We start from the raw sequence: 13371 nt of genomic DNA on the forward strand, positions 1-13371 counted from the left end.
TTACCATGCTGTTTCACAAGTTACAAGAGATCTTATACATAATGCTTTCGACGATGCATGATTACCAGTCTGTAGACCATATTGCAACAGTGACAATTCACAAATGGATAAGTCCCAACTGTCTTAGCACCAACTGAAGTTGGTCTCATATTGAAAGTAGCCTCAGCTCTTACCGAAAGTTTTTTAAGATTCCCCTTCCTAGAGTACACCTTAATCAAATTATTTTTGCTGATTTCGAATAGTGTATTATCATTGCAATTGAACTACAATGTCTTATCTTTTTGCTTTTTGTAAGTAAGTAAAGAATATGTGATTATCAATACAAAACCAAAGGGGATGATGGACGGAGTGTTGAACATTGCAAACACTCATCCCCAGTCAACTGATCTGGGTTTAATCCATCATCATTCTTTAGCTCACTCTGCCACCCCAGTTCAGACATGGCCATATGCATATCAGTCTGACCCTGTGCCTCATGGGAAAAGTCCAGCCACAACTGCCAAGCCATGTCTTCCCTGGACCAGAAACAAGCATCCTGGGACCGGTTTCGGGTTCATAACCCTCAGCAGACAGGCTATCTTGAATCCAGTGGCAAAGTGAGCAAGGGATCCACGTCTGGGCATGCCCTGCCAACTTAGGATGAACAAAGCAAAACCAAAGGGGATGATGGACAGAGTGTTGAACAATGCAAGCACTCACCCCCAGTCAACTGATCTGGGTTTAATCCATTGTCATTCTTTAGCTCCCTCCGCCACCCCAGTTCAGACATGGCCATATACAAATCAGTCTGACCCTGTGCCTCACGGGAACAGTCCAGCTCGAACTGCCACGCCATGTTTTCCCTAGACCGGAAACAAGCATCCTGGGACAGTTTTCGGGTTCATAACCCTCATCAGCCAGGCTATCTTGAATCCAGTGGCAAAGTGAGCAAGGGACCCACGTCTGGGCATACCCTGCTGTCCATCATCCCCTTTGGTTTTGCTTTGTTCGCTCTAAGTTGGCAGGGTATGCCCAGAGGTGATTCCCTTGCTCACTTTGCCACTGGATTCAAGATAGCCTGGCTGATGAGGGATATGAACCCGAAACCGGTCACAAGATGAAGAAGTGTTGTGACCTAGCGGTTCAACACGAGAGAACAGCTGTTGATTTGGGCCACCGGTCTTTGAGCAAATGTGGGATACTGAGACCCACAGCTATCACACTGGGGTGGAGAAGAAACCTGCGATGACTTGCACTACAACCAAACTAACCTAAGCCTGCATTGAAATGTTCGAGCAGCTTCACACCAAAGGAGGTGACTGGGGCTGCTGCCTCCACTTTTGTACACTTGGGTGGATGCCTGGCTCCTACACGCTCAAGCACTATAGATCCGTGTGTGGGAGGGTTGGAAGAATAATTGCAGTTGACCTCTGTTCTCTACGCATTCCCTCGAAGAATGACAAAATTGAATGTACGTTCTCCTAGCAGTCCTGTGCAGTTAGGTTGTGATTATTTGAAGTTAGTGGTGGACAATAGACCCTCACCACATTCTTCTCCCTCCAGGGTTTGCTCAATAGAACAGTGAAATGCCTGGCCAGGACAAAGACCTATCCAGAGAAAATTCTGAAAGAGCTTGTGGGCTTTGTGCTTTATTAAACCCATCAGATTGCAGCCCATTCCCTTATATGGACCCAAATTTCAGCAGCCTGAAACAGAACATGCTTGATTTCCCCCAAAATAAGCCACTGTGCTATGCCAAAACAGCAATACGACCAACAGCTGGAGGAAGAAGCACATACACAACCATCTGGTTAGAAATGAAATTGACTTGTTGACAACTAGAATGAACCGCTACAAACAGTGATGAGCACCTGCTATGACCCACTCACACCATGGTAAGGCACATAATATCCCCTTGTGCCCATATGCCTTGATACGTTACACCCCCCCCCCCCCCCCCCCCCGGTTCTAAAGCATGACTCACCTTGCCTGGTTACAGCTCACTGTTTACTACACATTGCTGAGTAGTGGGCAGCATATTCACAGCTGAACCTTGAGTAAGGCTCAGTTCAGGACTTGCGCCACCTCCAGAACATCCTCCTTAATTGAGAGGAGGAGAGAGCTTTGCCTCTGAAAGCTCAGGTATCAGGTCACTGTGCATATGGATATCTAAAGAATATATGTCCCCCCCCTTCTTTATAAATCACTGCACTCAATACTCCTGTTGGGTTTATACTGAGAGGGTCTGAATAGCACGTCCAGAGGAGCGGCATCTCTAAAACATAATGATCAAGGTCCACAGTATGAGCATCTTCAGTGCACGAAAGGCGTTCATGTCCTGGTTTTTGGGGAAACTTGGCTGTTTTTAGCGTATGCAATAGCTCAGAAAATCCAGGAGTTCGTGTATGAGCTGTAGACAGTACACTCCAGAAATGTAAGGAGGCAATCACTGCTCTGTGTTTACTAGTATGTGTAATTTCAGCAAAAACTGGTGCATGGACCCATTTGGAGCCTATGCACTGATGTGCAATGTGTTTATGATACATCCCCAGGATCACTAGGGTCATCTTTCAATCCTACCAAACCTCCTTGTCAAAATGAAGCTTGCAAAACGCAAGTGTAAATTGTGCCTTGTACAATTGTCACGCATGGTTGACAAGGAGACAGTTCTGCACTGCTGTAAAATAAACAAAAACCCACCCAGATGCTTGTTAGGCAGCAGTGCTTATAGAGCCTTGTGTTGGCTTTCAATAAACAACATTCCACAGACCTGACCCACCACTGTAAAACAACAGACTGCACAGGCAAACGATCCTAGGCATGCTGCCGCTTATGACCTTTCTTCACTACATGTGCTGCTTCTTCATGCAACAGCACAGTTTGCGATCATCAAAGACCCTATAGCAGACCTGTCCCCTTTGACCAACTGGAGCAGGAATAGCTCCTGGTCAGACATTAACATTAGATGTATTAGGCCTGTTCTACTGGTTAGCTTTTTATTTATTTATTTAATTCGATTTTATGTAGCGCAAACATTACCCGAAGGTGTCAGAGCGCTTTACAAAAGAACCAGTTGCGTTACATAAGGACATCACGAGACTGGTGTACAACAACCTACTAGCGAGCACACCACAGTAGGTCTATCTCATGTCCTGGCTAGAAAACTCTCATTCAGCAGCTCTTTGCCATTTGTCTGAAAACCAAAGCATCGGGAAGGTGTAGTAAGTACCTACTATTAACCTTTTATTTGCTACAATAAAATCTTAATAATGAGGTACACACATCTCCATTCATGCATATCCTTGGTAGAATGTGGGACTGAACTCAAGGAAAGAGGGAGGCGAGTACAGAGAATTTAGGCAGGCAGGGAGACGAATTACTGAAAGTTGCGTGTAAGAGCAAATCCAAGGACTCCATAAAGTCGATGAATAATTTACGAATTGATTAATCAAAAGAAAACAGGAAATACATGTATATTTCTTTATAAGTGCTGGAGAAACACCATCCCGATCATTTTGTATGGACCAGAAACATTAACTCTGATAACTACAGATTTTTAGAGTTTTTGAAAACATTGATAAACCCTACCGGTATTCAAACAAATAGAGACTGAAAACTCGAAAGCCTAGCTACAGATGTATCCAGCCATGCTAAACGTCTTCATAAACGAACAACCCTACTACTTCACTAATCCTAAGGAAGCACCCAGGTTTGTGATATAGCGCTTCAGCAGAAACTAATATGAATGGACCTGGAGGGGCTAGAAGCAACAGTGGAATCGAGGCAGCTGCCACCGGTGTCACAGAATGAGCAGAACCAGGGAAGATAAAACAAGTCATCGGTCAACTTGTTTCACATGCTACAGTACAACTACTGCTTTCAGTTGATCATTGCCTACATTCCCAACTAAAAGTTAGAGGCTAAATGGGCTTCTTTTATATGAACCCATCAATGGTGATTTGTAATCACAATCTTGCTCTAATCGGACTTCTACAATATTGATGCCTGTGAGAATTGCATTTGTCATTGTGAGTCGGGTATATAATAAGCAGCGAACGAGGGCTGAGGTAGGTCTGATGGTCAACACTGAATTGTAGGAATTTGAAGCGCGAGTTAGAACTCACTGTTCGCACCCCCTCATGTACTTTTTCCCATTCCTTGCCTGTCAAAGGTCCCTCTAGTATCTTTGCCCATTTTGTTTGCATCTGGAGCTCCCTGCTAGGCAGATCCTCTCTTAGAGCCCTGTAAAGTTGCGATGTCAGTCGTCTGCCCAGTGCCATACATAGCATCACTTTAATAGGTGATACAATGTGGTCGTTACCACAACCGCATTGTAACAACACATACCATTACCCCACAAGTCGTTGTTACGACCTGCACAGGTGTTCGATTTAAAATCTAACACCTTCCCTACTGTCCGCACAGACTGGAGTTGGAATAGTAAATTATACTATTCCAACATCCAACGCCCCCCTCCACAAGTCGTTGTTACAACTTGGGGGTAATGGTATGCGTTGTTACAACGCGGTCGTGATAACGACTGTGTTGTTACAACATGCGGGGTGAAAGCCTGCGGGAAAAACAGGCATATTCCTTTAATGTATTAGTGCTCCGGGGTTCTTCAGGAAATGTTGGCCAGATTTCTCTTGCCACACTCGAAATGTTCTCATATTGTAGGAATTGATCGGTCCCCAAGTTAAAGGTGGGCTCGGGCTCTGCGCCTGTGATAAATCTTCCCTCTACATATAGATCGCCTAGTGGAAGACATCCCTCTTCCTTCCACTGGTTCACAGACAGTCAGCTATACAGGCAAAGGGACGCAGTGCCCATATAGGCATATCCTGTGCAAAAGGTGCCCATTTTACCACTCGTCTCACTACAATGTCCCATACCATGGCCACATGATGCACGATATACGGGGTTGAGGAGGAAGGGGGAGGGACGCCCCTCCCAAGCATTATTAACTCTGGTGGTGGGCGATTCTGATGTGTGCCCAGCAACAGCCGTTGTTCCCAATTATCGTCCCTGTGCAACCAATGAATTGCATGTAGTAATTGAGAAACCATACAGTAGAATTCCAGGCAGGACACCTCCAACCCTACCCCAGTCCATGTTCTTTGCAGTGTTAGTTTCTCTCTTCTCGGTCTAGTGCTCCACATCAAGTCTGTTACTTCAGCTTCTAATGTTTTAAAGTTATGTCATGGTATCATGTATATAGAGTGTTGTAGTGTGTATAGGCAACGGGGTAGGATAATCCATTTCGCTAGTGCAATTCGGCCCATTAAGGATAGGGGTAGCTCCTTCCAAAATCGTACAGAGCCTCTAATACTCTCACTCACTCTCGCAATGTGGAAATCTAGATATGCAGGGGCAGTATTTGCCAGTCTTGTCCCCAGGTATCACGTTCCCTCTACCACCCACAGCAATTCTACCTGCAGTAGCTCCATATGTACCAAGTCTGCCAGGGGTCCAATGGAAATCAGTTAAGAATTCCCGAGATTTATATGAAGAGCAGAGTTCTCTCCAAACTGGCACATCTCTTCAAGAAGGACTGGGACCAAGCGCTCTAGCAGTCGTAAATAGATCAGTGTATCATCGGCATCGAGGGAAACAATGTGATTTGTCGCCCCAAACCAGATTCCCCATGGTTCCATTGTTTTCCAGAGGGTAGCTGTCAAAGGCTCTATAGCCATTGCAAACAATGGAGATAGCGGGCATCCCTAATGGGTGCCTTGACACAGGACAAGCCATTTGGATACCAACCTACCGATTTTGATTCTTGCCGTGGGGGTCTATAGAGCAGCTGAACCCACTCATGGAACTTTGCTCCCACACCAACCTTTCCTAGAACTCACCACATATAGTGCCTACCTACGAAATCAAAGGCTTGTTCAATATCAAACAGTGCAAGTGCGCAGTCGTCCTCCATCAAGGCAGGGCATGCCACACATGCGTCAGTCGTCGCCCTGGGATAAACCCTGCCTGGTCCGTGTGAATGAGGTTGGACATGCTGGGAAGGAGAAGTGTCGCCAGTATTCCGATGAGAAGTTTGACGTCTAAATTAATTAATGAGTTCGGTCTGTATGAGTTAGACTGTAAGGGGTCCCTATCAGGTTTCAGTATCATGGCAAATAGTGCCTCCCCCCAGGACAGGTGTAGGACGCCCACTTGGATTGCCTCATTATAGACCTCGAATAGTCGATCAGGCAGCAGATGGGCAAATTTCTGATAAAATTCTGCTGGTAGTCCATAATTACCAGGACTCTTCGCAGATTTAAGTTTTTGTATAGTGAACGTCACCTTCTCCTTTGTTATTGGGGCCTCCAGGGCTTCGGCCGCTTCCTGGTCCAGTCGGAAGAGTTCAATAAAATCTAAGAAATTTTGAATCTCTTCCTGGATGGGCAACTATATACTACTATACACCCCCTTGAGGTGTCCTGCTAGGTCCTCAGCAATTGCGTTTTGGGAGCATACCATCCTCCTGCTACTGTTTTGTAGCTGTAGGTTTGGGTCCAATGGGGTCTCCGGATGCACTAGGTGCGCCAGTAATGCTCCTGTTTTATTGCCTTTCTATGTATAGCATTTGACGATGAGCTGTATAAACCTGTTTCTTTAATCTACATAAGTCTGTTAAGAGAGCCTCCTTCGTTGCGGACCATTCTGTCATAGGGACCTCCTTCTCCAACCAACTTAATTTAGCTTCTTGAGTAGCTTAGCTACGTCTTTTTCTAGTTGCTGGAGAACACCATACGACGTTTTAAAACATGGCCCCTGCAGTACTATTTTCATGGCTTCCATTTCGAGTGCTCGGATTGAAGCTGTATATATTTATAGTGGTCTTTAAAATGCAACTATCTTGAGAAGTCATGAAAACCGACAATGCCTGTAAAACCTCGTCTATTTTTATCATTCGCTTTCCTGCAGACTCTCATCTCTTTCTATTGGAAAGTGTGAAATCTAGACATGCACAGATGTGTTAATATCGTGTACACTTCCTATCTAGCCTGACATTTTTATTGTTTAGGTTATTTTATTGTTTAGGTTATTTTATTATTCACTGTTCGGTTATACTCGTCGCATACAGTGAAGTTTAAATATCTACATGTGAATCCATATGAAGCATTTATGGACATACTGATTGTCTTGTTTTAGTGTTGCTAAATGTATGAACAGGAGATAAAATTGGCGATCAGATGCATAAAGACTCAACTATTCGAACATTAGTTGGAGAGCTTTTGCATTAGAACTATCAAGTCAGCGGTTTACTGCAACAGTAAAGGCCCAGTTGAGGATTGCCCTGGGGCTCCAAAGGTGATGCAGCGAACCGGCCTTATCAGCTATTTGTTACTGAGAAAATGTATGCTGTCCATCTTAAGAAATTAAATGTATAGGCTTGTCATTTTCAGCTTTTGCTTAATTTTAGTAAAGCACCTCAAAGTACATTAGGGTTGAATGGATGAAAGGAACCTGCTAACCATGTTAGGTGTATTCATCTCGTTTTCACTGGCCAGGTCATACATTGCTGCATTTATTTTCTCATTCTGTGTGGTTACCGCTATGTTTTATACACTGGAATTGAGCTTTAGAAATAAACATTTTACAGTGTTATCCCTTGTCTTTTAGTTCTATTTTGAGTGTTCTATTTAATGATGAAAGAGGGTTGATCGTGTCACTATGGGCGATATGTACGAACACAGTTTTTTCCATAGACACAGACTAGGTAAAACACTTTGATACACTTGGCCCTATGTTCCTAGAGGGACTAATGGTGACCAAAAAAACACTACCTGCACAGTACTGCTTAGTGGGTCATGTACAGGTGACAGTCAAACTGATTGCCAATTCGTATTAATGTATTGAACAAATCCTTGCACCAGGATGGTTAGAAATCCGACGCTTTAGCCTCTGGGGAGGACTCTGGGATTGTGACAATAGGAAACTTTCAAAGTATACATCAGAGTAAAAGTGTCTAATGTCCTTCGGAGGGATTCTCCAGGAAGAAATTAAAGAATCAGAAAATATATGCACACTGTCACACAACACAGAAATCCTAATGAGGGTAAATAAATTATTATTATTTAGCTTATAAAGTGCCTAGTTACTCCAACCGGAGTGTCTCCATGCTAGAACACCAATAGATCCCTAACAACTGACCTAAGCTAACAGCCTAACTATGCCACTGACTTCCAGACCATCAAGAGATACTACCTTCGTCCTCTGTTCAGGAAAAAAATTAAAACCTGGCTTTTTCAACATTTGTACAGAGTTTCCGATACATAGATCCAAGGGCAGATCACTCCATGCCTTAGCTGCCAGGAAGCCAAAGGATCTCCCTCCCGCTCGAGCCTTACGTACCCTGAGCACAGTCACTTTGGCTGTGCCCAACAATCTCAGGTTTTGAGTAGGTCGATATACAGTCAGAAGAGGGAGAAAGAATCTTGTCCCCTTCTGATTAAAGATCCTATGCCCAAAGCATAGGGCCTTACAAGTAACTCTGGCCTGTATAGGGAGGCAATGGAGTTTTATCAAGGCTTCCCCTACTGATGCCCGCCTGATGATATTCAGAATCAGCCGAGCTGCCGCATTTGGAACCTTTTGCAAGATATTCAAGTTCCTGGCAGTCACCCCTAAATACAGAATGTTACAATAGACAAGGCGCAAAGTAACAAGGTCCTGTACAATGGTTCGTTTAGCATCAAGTGGAAGTAGGTCCAAGATTTTTTGTAGCATTTTAAGAATGCCAAAGCAGGCTCCAGCTACCGCGGATATCTGCTCTGAAAAGGACAGATTGTCGTCAGACCACACTCCCAAATTTTTGACCTTAGCTTTCGGGACCCGAGTAAGTCTCAGTTCCTCCGGCCACCATAACTGAGATCAGAGTGAGGGCTGTTTGCCAATTACCAACACCTCAGTCTTCCCTGCTTTCAACTGAAGACAACTGTGTTTCATCCAATCAGCAAGCGCACCCAAGCAGCTCTTAAAATCAGATGCCATTTCAGATTCCTTTTGCTCCAGAGTAACAATCAACTGAGTGTCATCTGGATATGCCACCAGTTTTACCCCATGCCTTAATACAATATTGTTGAAATGAAGAGGTGACGCAGGAAAGGACGACTGACACAAGAATGCTCCAGCAATCACTTTATTGACCATCCACTCTCCAGCTAGCCAGCAATCATCGCCGTCCCCAACATTCTAAGGTGAGCTTCAGTGGGTTATACCAAGATAAGAGGCAGGGTAGGGGTGGGCGGAATGTACCAATGTACAGATAGATACAACACACCTCCCTTCCTACAAAACCCAAAGAAATGAAGCAAAATGCAATTGGGGTGAACAACAGGGAAAAGAAGGAGGGAAAGGTGAACATAAGCAAATCACATTTCAGGGGTCCCTTGGATAGAGAAAATAACACATACAGTTACATTCCAGATCTTACAATTTTATCACAACTCCACCATTGTCCATTGTCAAGTCTAACTACATTTTTGAAGACCTTTGTAATGCGGCACGGGGGGAAGAACTTACTTTGAGTGTTCCAATCCTTAGTGTCCCTCCTAACTTGTATTGCATCCCCAATTTCCCAACTAGGTGTTTTCACCCCATGCTTCTGGTCATAACGCCCCTTATACCTGGTCTGATGGGAGACTACCTTCATTGCCCCTTCTTCCTCATCAGGGTTTGCTTCCTTGCCTCCCTCTAACCAGCTTGGGTTAAATTTAGTGCAGGGTTCTCTTCTGTGAAGCGAGATGAAAGGGGAAATGCCTGTGACCAGATTAGGGGAGGTGTGATACGCCCATAGGCAGTCCCTTAGATGGTGCTCTATGTTATGACCATTGGTCATAGCTAACTGAATGTGTTCTTTGATCATTTGTTGGCACGTTCGACTAGGCCATTGCCTTCCGGGCAAATAAAGCCGTTAGCTCGTGCTTTATATCCATGTTGGTAAGGAAGTCCTTCATGGCCTGTGACGTGAATTGGACTCCGTTGTCTGTCACAAGGGTAGCGGGTATGCCTTCTCTAGAAAACACTTCTCTGAGGAACTCCAACACCGAGTCGGTGTTAACGCGATGCACAAACTTCTGGGAGATCCACTGTGAAGTGTAATCAATCAAGACGAGCATAAACCCCCTCTGAACGCCCAGGTTGTCCATGGGCCCGATGATGTCCATGGCTAGCTTTGTCCATGGTTTGGAGGGTACCTTGACTGGGGAAAGAGGTGCCTTGTGAACCGCTTTCGACTTGTCGCTTCTTGCACAGCTCACACAATCCTTGACTTGTTGTTCGATCATTACGTCCATCATTGGGAACCAGTACGTTGCTCTGATTCTCTGTTTTGTGATGCTGCGCCCCAGGTGTCCTTCATGCGCCAGATCAACTATTCTTTTCCTGAGACCTTTAGGTGGTATTACTCTGGATTGGCGGTAGACCTTTTCCCCAATGATACTCAGCTCGTTCCTAACATCCCAAAATCCTTTCAGATCCTCTTCCAGTCCATTCTTTTTGTCAGGCCACCCTTTTATTATGGTCTCTTTGAGTTTGAATAACGCTGTGTCTTCCTCCATGGACTTGTTCCATTCTTCTTCTGTGATGGCCGGGTTGTCTACTGCCATGATAGGATTGTCTAAGGGTTCTTCTTGGACCACATCTTGAAGAGGAGATCTAGATAAGTAATCGCCGATTGTATTCTCCGCTCCGGGTACATACTCTACTTTAAAAGTTGTAGTTTTTCAACCCCAGTATCCACTTACTTAGGCTGCTGTTTTCCATGCCCTTTACTGTAAAGATAGAGGTTAACGGCTTGTGATCTGATCTGATGGTGAAAGGCAGACCCCAAAGGAAAAACTTAAAGTGTCTCACTGCCCAGAAGCATGCCAGGGCTTCCTTCTCAATTACAGAATAGTTTTGTTCTGCATCGGTGAGGCAACTGAAAGCAAACGCTATAATCTTCTCTTCCTTTCCTTCCTTTTGCAGGAGAGTGGCCCCCAACCCTTTATTCGAGGCTTCAGTGGTGAGGATAGTTTTCTTCTTGTTATCAAAAACTCCCAGTGCTTGAGAATTTAAGACTTCTTCTCTCAACCCATCCATGGCAGCTTTATGTTCTTCTTTCCACACGTACTCCACATTTTTTTTAAGAGACTGCGCATCACATCTCGCTGCAAAGTTCCTAATGAATTTGGCCAAATACTCCATGAGTCCCAGGAAGGACTTAAGTTCCTCCTTGTTCTTCGGGTATGGGGCATCCTTCACTGCTCTTAACAAACTGTCTTTAGGTCTGAACCCCACTTCCGAGATGGAATGGCCCAAACATGTCCCTCGACGTTACTCTTATTTTGCATTTATTCCTTTGAACCGTCAGTCCTGAATCGGAGAGCCTCTGGAATACTGCTTTGAGGGTACGGTCATGTTCTTCCATGCTGCTTCCGCACTCCAGGATGTCATCTTGAAAACACATTGCGCGGTATATTCCTCTCAGGACTTGCTGCATTATCTTCGGGAAGACCGCTGCGGCCGATGCCAGGCCAAAAGGCATCCTCTTGAACATGAATGCCCCTTGGGGAGTTATGAAGGCGGTGAGCGGCCTGGAAGCCGGGTGCAGATCCACCTGATGATATGCCATGGACAAGTCAATCACACTGAAATATTTAGCTTGCCCCATAGTACTGAGCATTTAGTTAATATTCGGCAGAGGGTGTCTCTCTACCCAGATGTTCTCGTTGAGACTGCGAAGGTCCACACATAGCCGGATACCCTCACCATTGGCCTTGGCCACGATGACCACTGGGGCCAACCACTCTGAGCAATCCACTGGTTGTATTACCCCCATCTCATACAATCTGTTCAGCTCATTTTCCAACGGATCCCTCATGAGCTGGGGTACGGGGCGTAACTTGTGGACAACCGGCTTGGCATTAGTTTTGAGTTTAATTTTATGTTGGAAGTCATATAATCAGCCCAATTGCTCTTGGAATAGATTAGGAAAGTTTTCGCAAATGGCGTCTCCACCGTGGACCTTCTCAGTGAGTAGGACTTGCTCTTTGCTGTTGGGGTCTAGGATGATACCCAAATCTTTCTGCTGCTGCCCACCCAACAAGTTGGATCCCGACTCAACTATGTATATCTTGCCATATGTCTCTCTGTCCTTGAATTGAATTTTCATTTCTTTCATCCCCATGAGTGGTATGGGTTTCTTACTATAACCAGTGGGAGAAATGTCAGGTTTTTGTAAAAAGGCCTCCCCTTGTTCTCCCATATTCTTATAATCTACCTTGTTTAGTAGTGTGAAGGGCGAGCACGAATCAGCATACATGGTCATACTTTTATTGTTCAATAGAACCTCACATTTAGGATAGATGGCATTGACAGAGCCAGGGTTATTTTTAAGCTGCAAAACAAACTTCTTTTCACCATCTATTACACATTTGACTTCTCTGTTGCACACCCTTACTCCTTCTTTGTCTCCAACTCTATTGTGGTGCTCCACTTCTCTGCACACCCTGGCAAAATGCCCCCTTTTGTTGCATATTTTACAAGTTACATTCCTAGCTGGACACTGAGGAAAATGTGCAAAATGGTTACTACTACCACATCTATAACATTTAAATTGAAATTCCATGCTGTTAACCTTCTTATTTACATTTTCTTTACTTACTAATTTGTACACTTGTGACTCTTCATCATTGGTGTTGACAGTCACTACCACTTCGCCACTAGGCTTCATTTCTTTTATGCACTTGGCAGTGTGTTCAACAGATTTGGCGATCTCTATCGCTTCTCTCAGCCCAGGGTTCCTAGCTAAAAGTTTCTCTTGAATACGAGGATTGTAAGTGCAACGCACTAATTGATCCCTTATGAGGGAATCCGTGAGATCGCCAAATTCACACAAGTGTGTCAGACCCCACAAAGAGCAACGTAGTTTTGGACAGACTCTTGCTTCCCTTGCGGTCTGTTAAAAAACTTATGGCGTTCTAATACAACATTGATCTTATCACCAAAATGTGTTTCTAATTTCTCAACAGTGCACATAAACACATCAATGTCACCCCCCTCCTCCCTCCCTACAGGTTCAGGTAAGGTCTCATATATCTTCCTTCCATGGACCCCTAAATTGTGAAGGAGGATATGTTGCTTGCGCAGAGAAGTGAATCTCTCGCCTCCAATGGCAGTGATGTACGACTCAAAAATCCTGAACCATTCCTTCCAACATATTTCAGGTTGTCCTATCTCATTTAGAAAAGGTGGCAGTTGACTCATGCTCGCCGCAGCCATCATGGATACACAGGTGAGTGACGGAATTTGCACAAGAAATGGTAGGTAAAAGGGACAGGAAAATTTTAGGCACTGTCCAAAACAAGGGTGGAAAAAGGGAACAGGCAGGGGAAAAGGAGAAAGAGA

The sequence above is a fragment of the Lissotriton vulgaris genome, unplaced genomic scaffold (genome assembly GCF_964263255.1).
Source record: "Lissotriton vulgaris unplaced genomic scaffold, aLisVul1.2 SCAFFOLD_1082, whole genome shotgun sequence".
NCBI lineage: Eukaryota > Metazoa > Chordata > Amphibia > Caudata > Salamandridae > Lissotriton > Lissotriton vulgaris.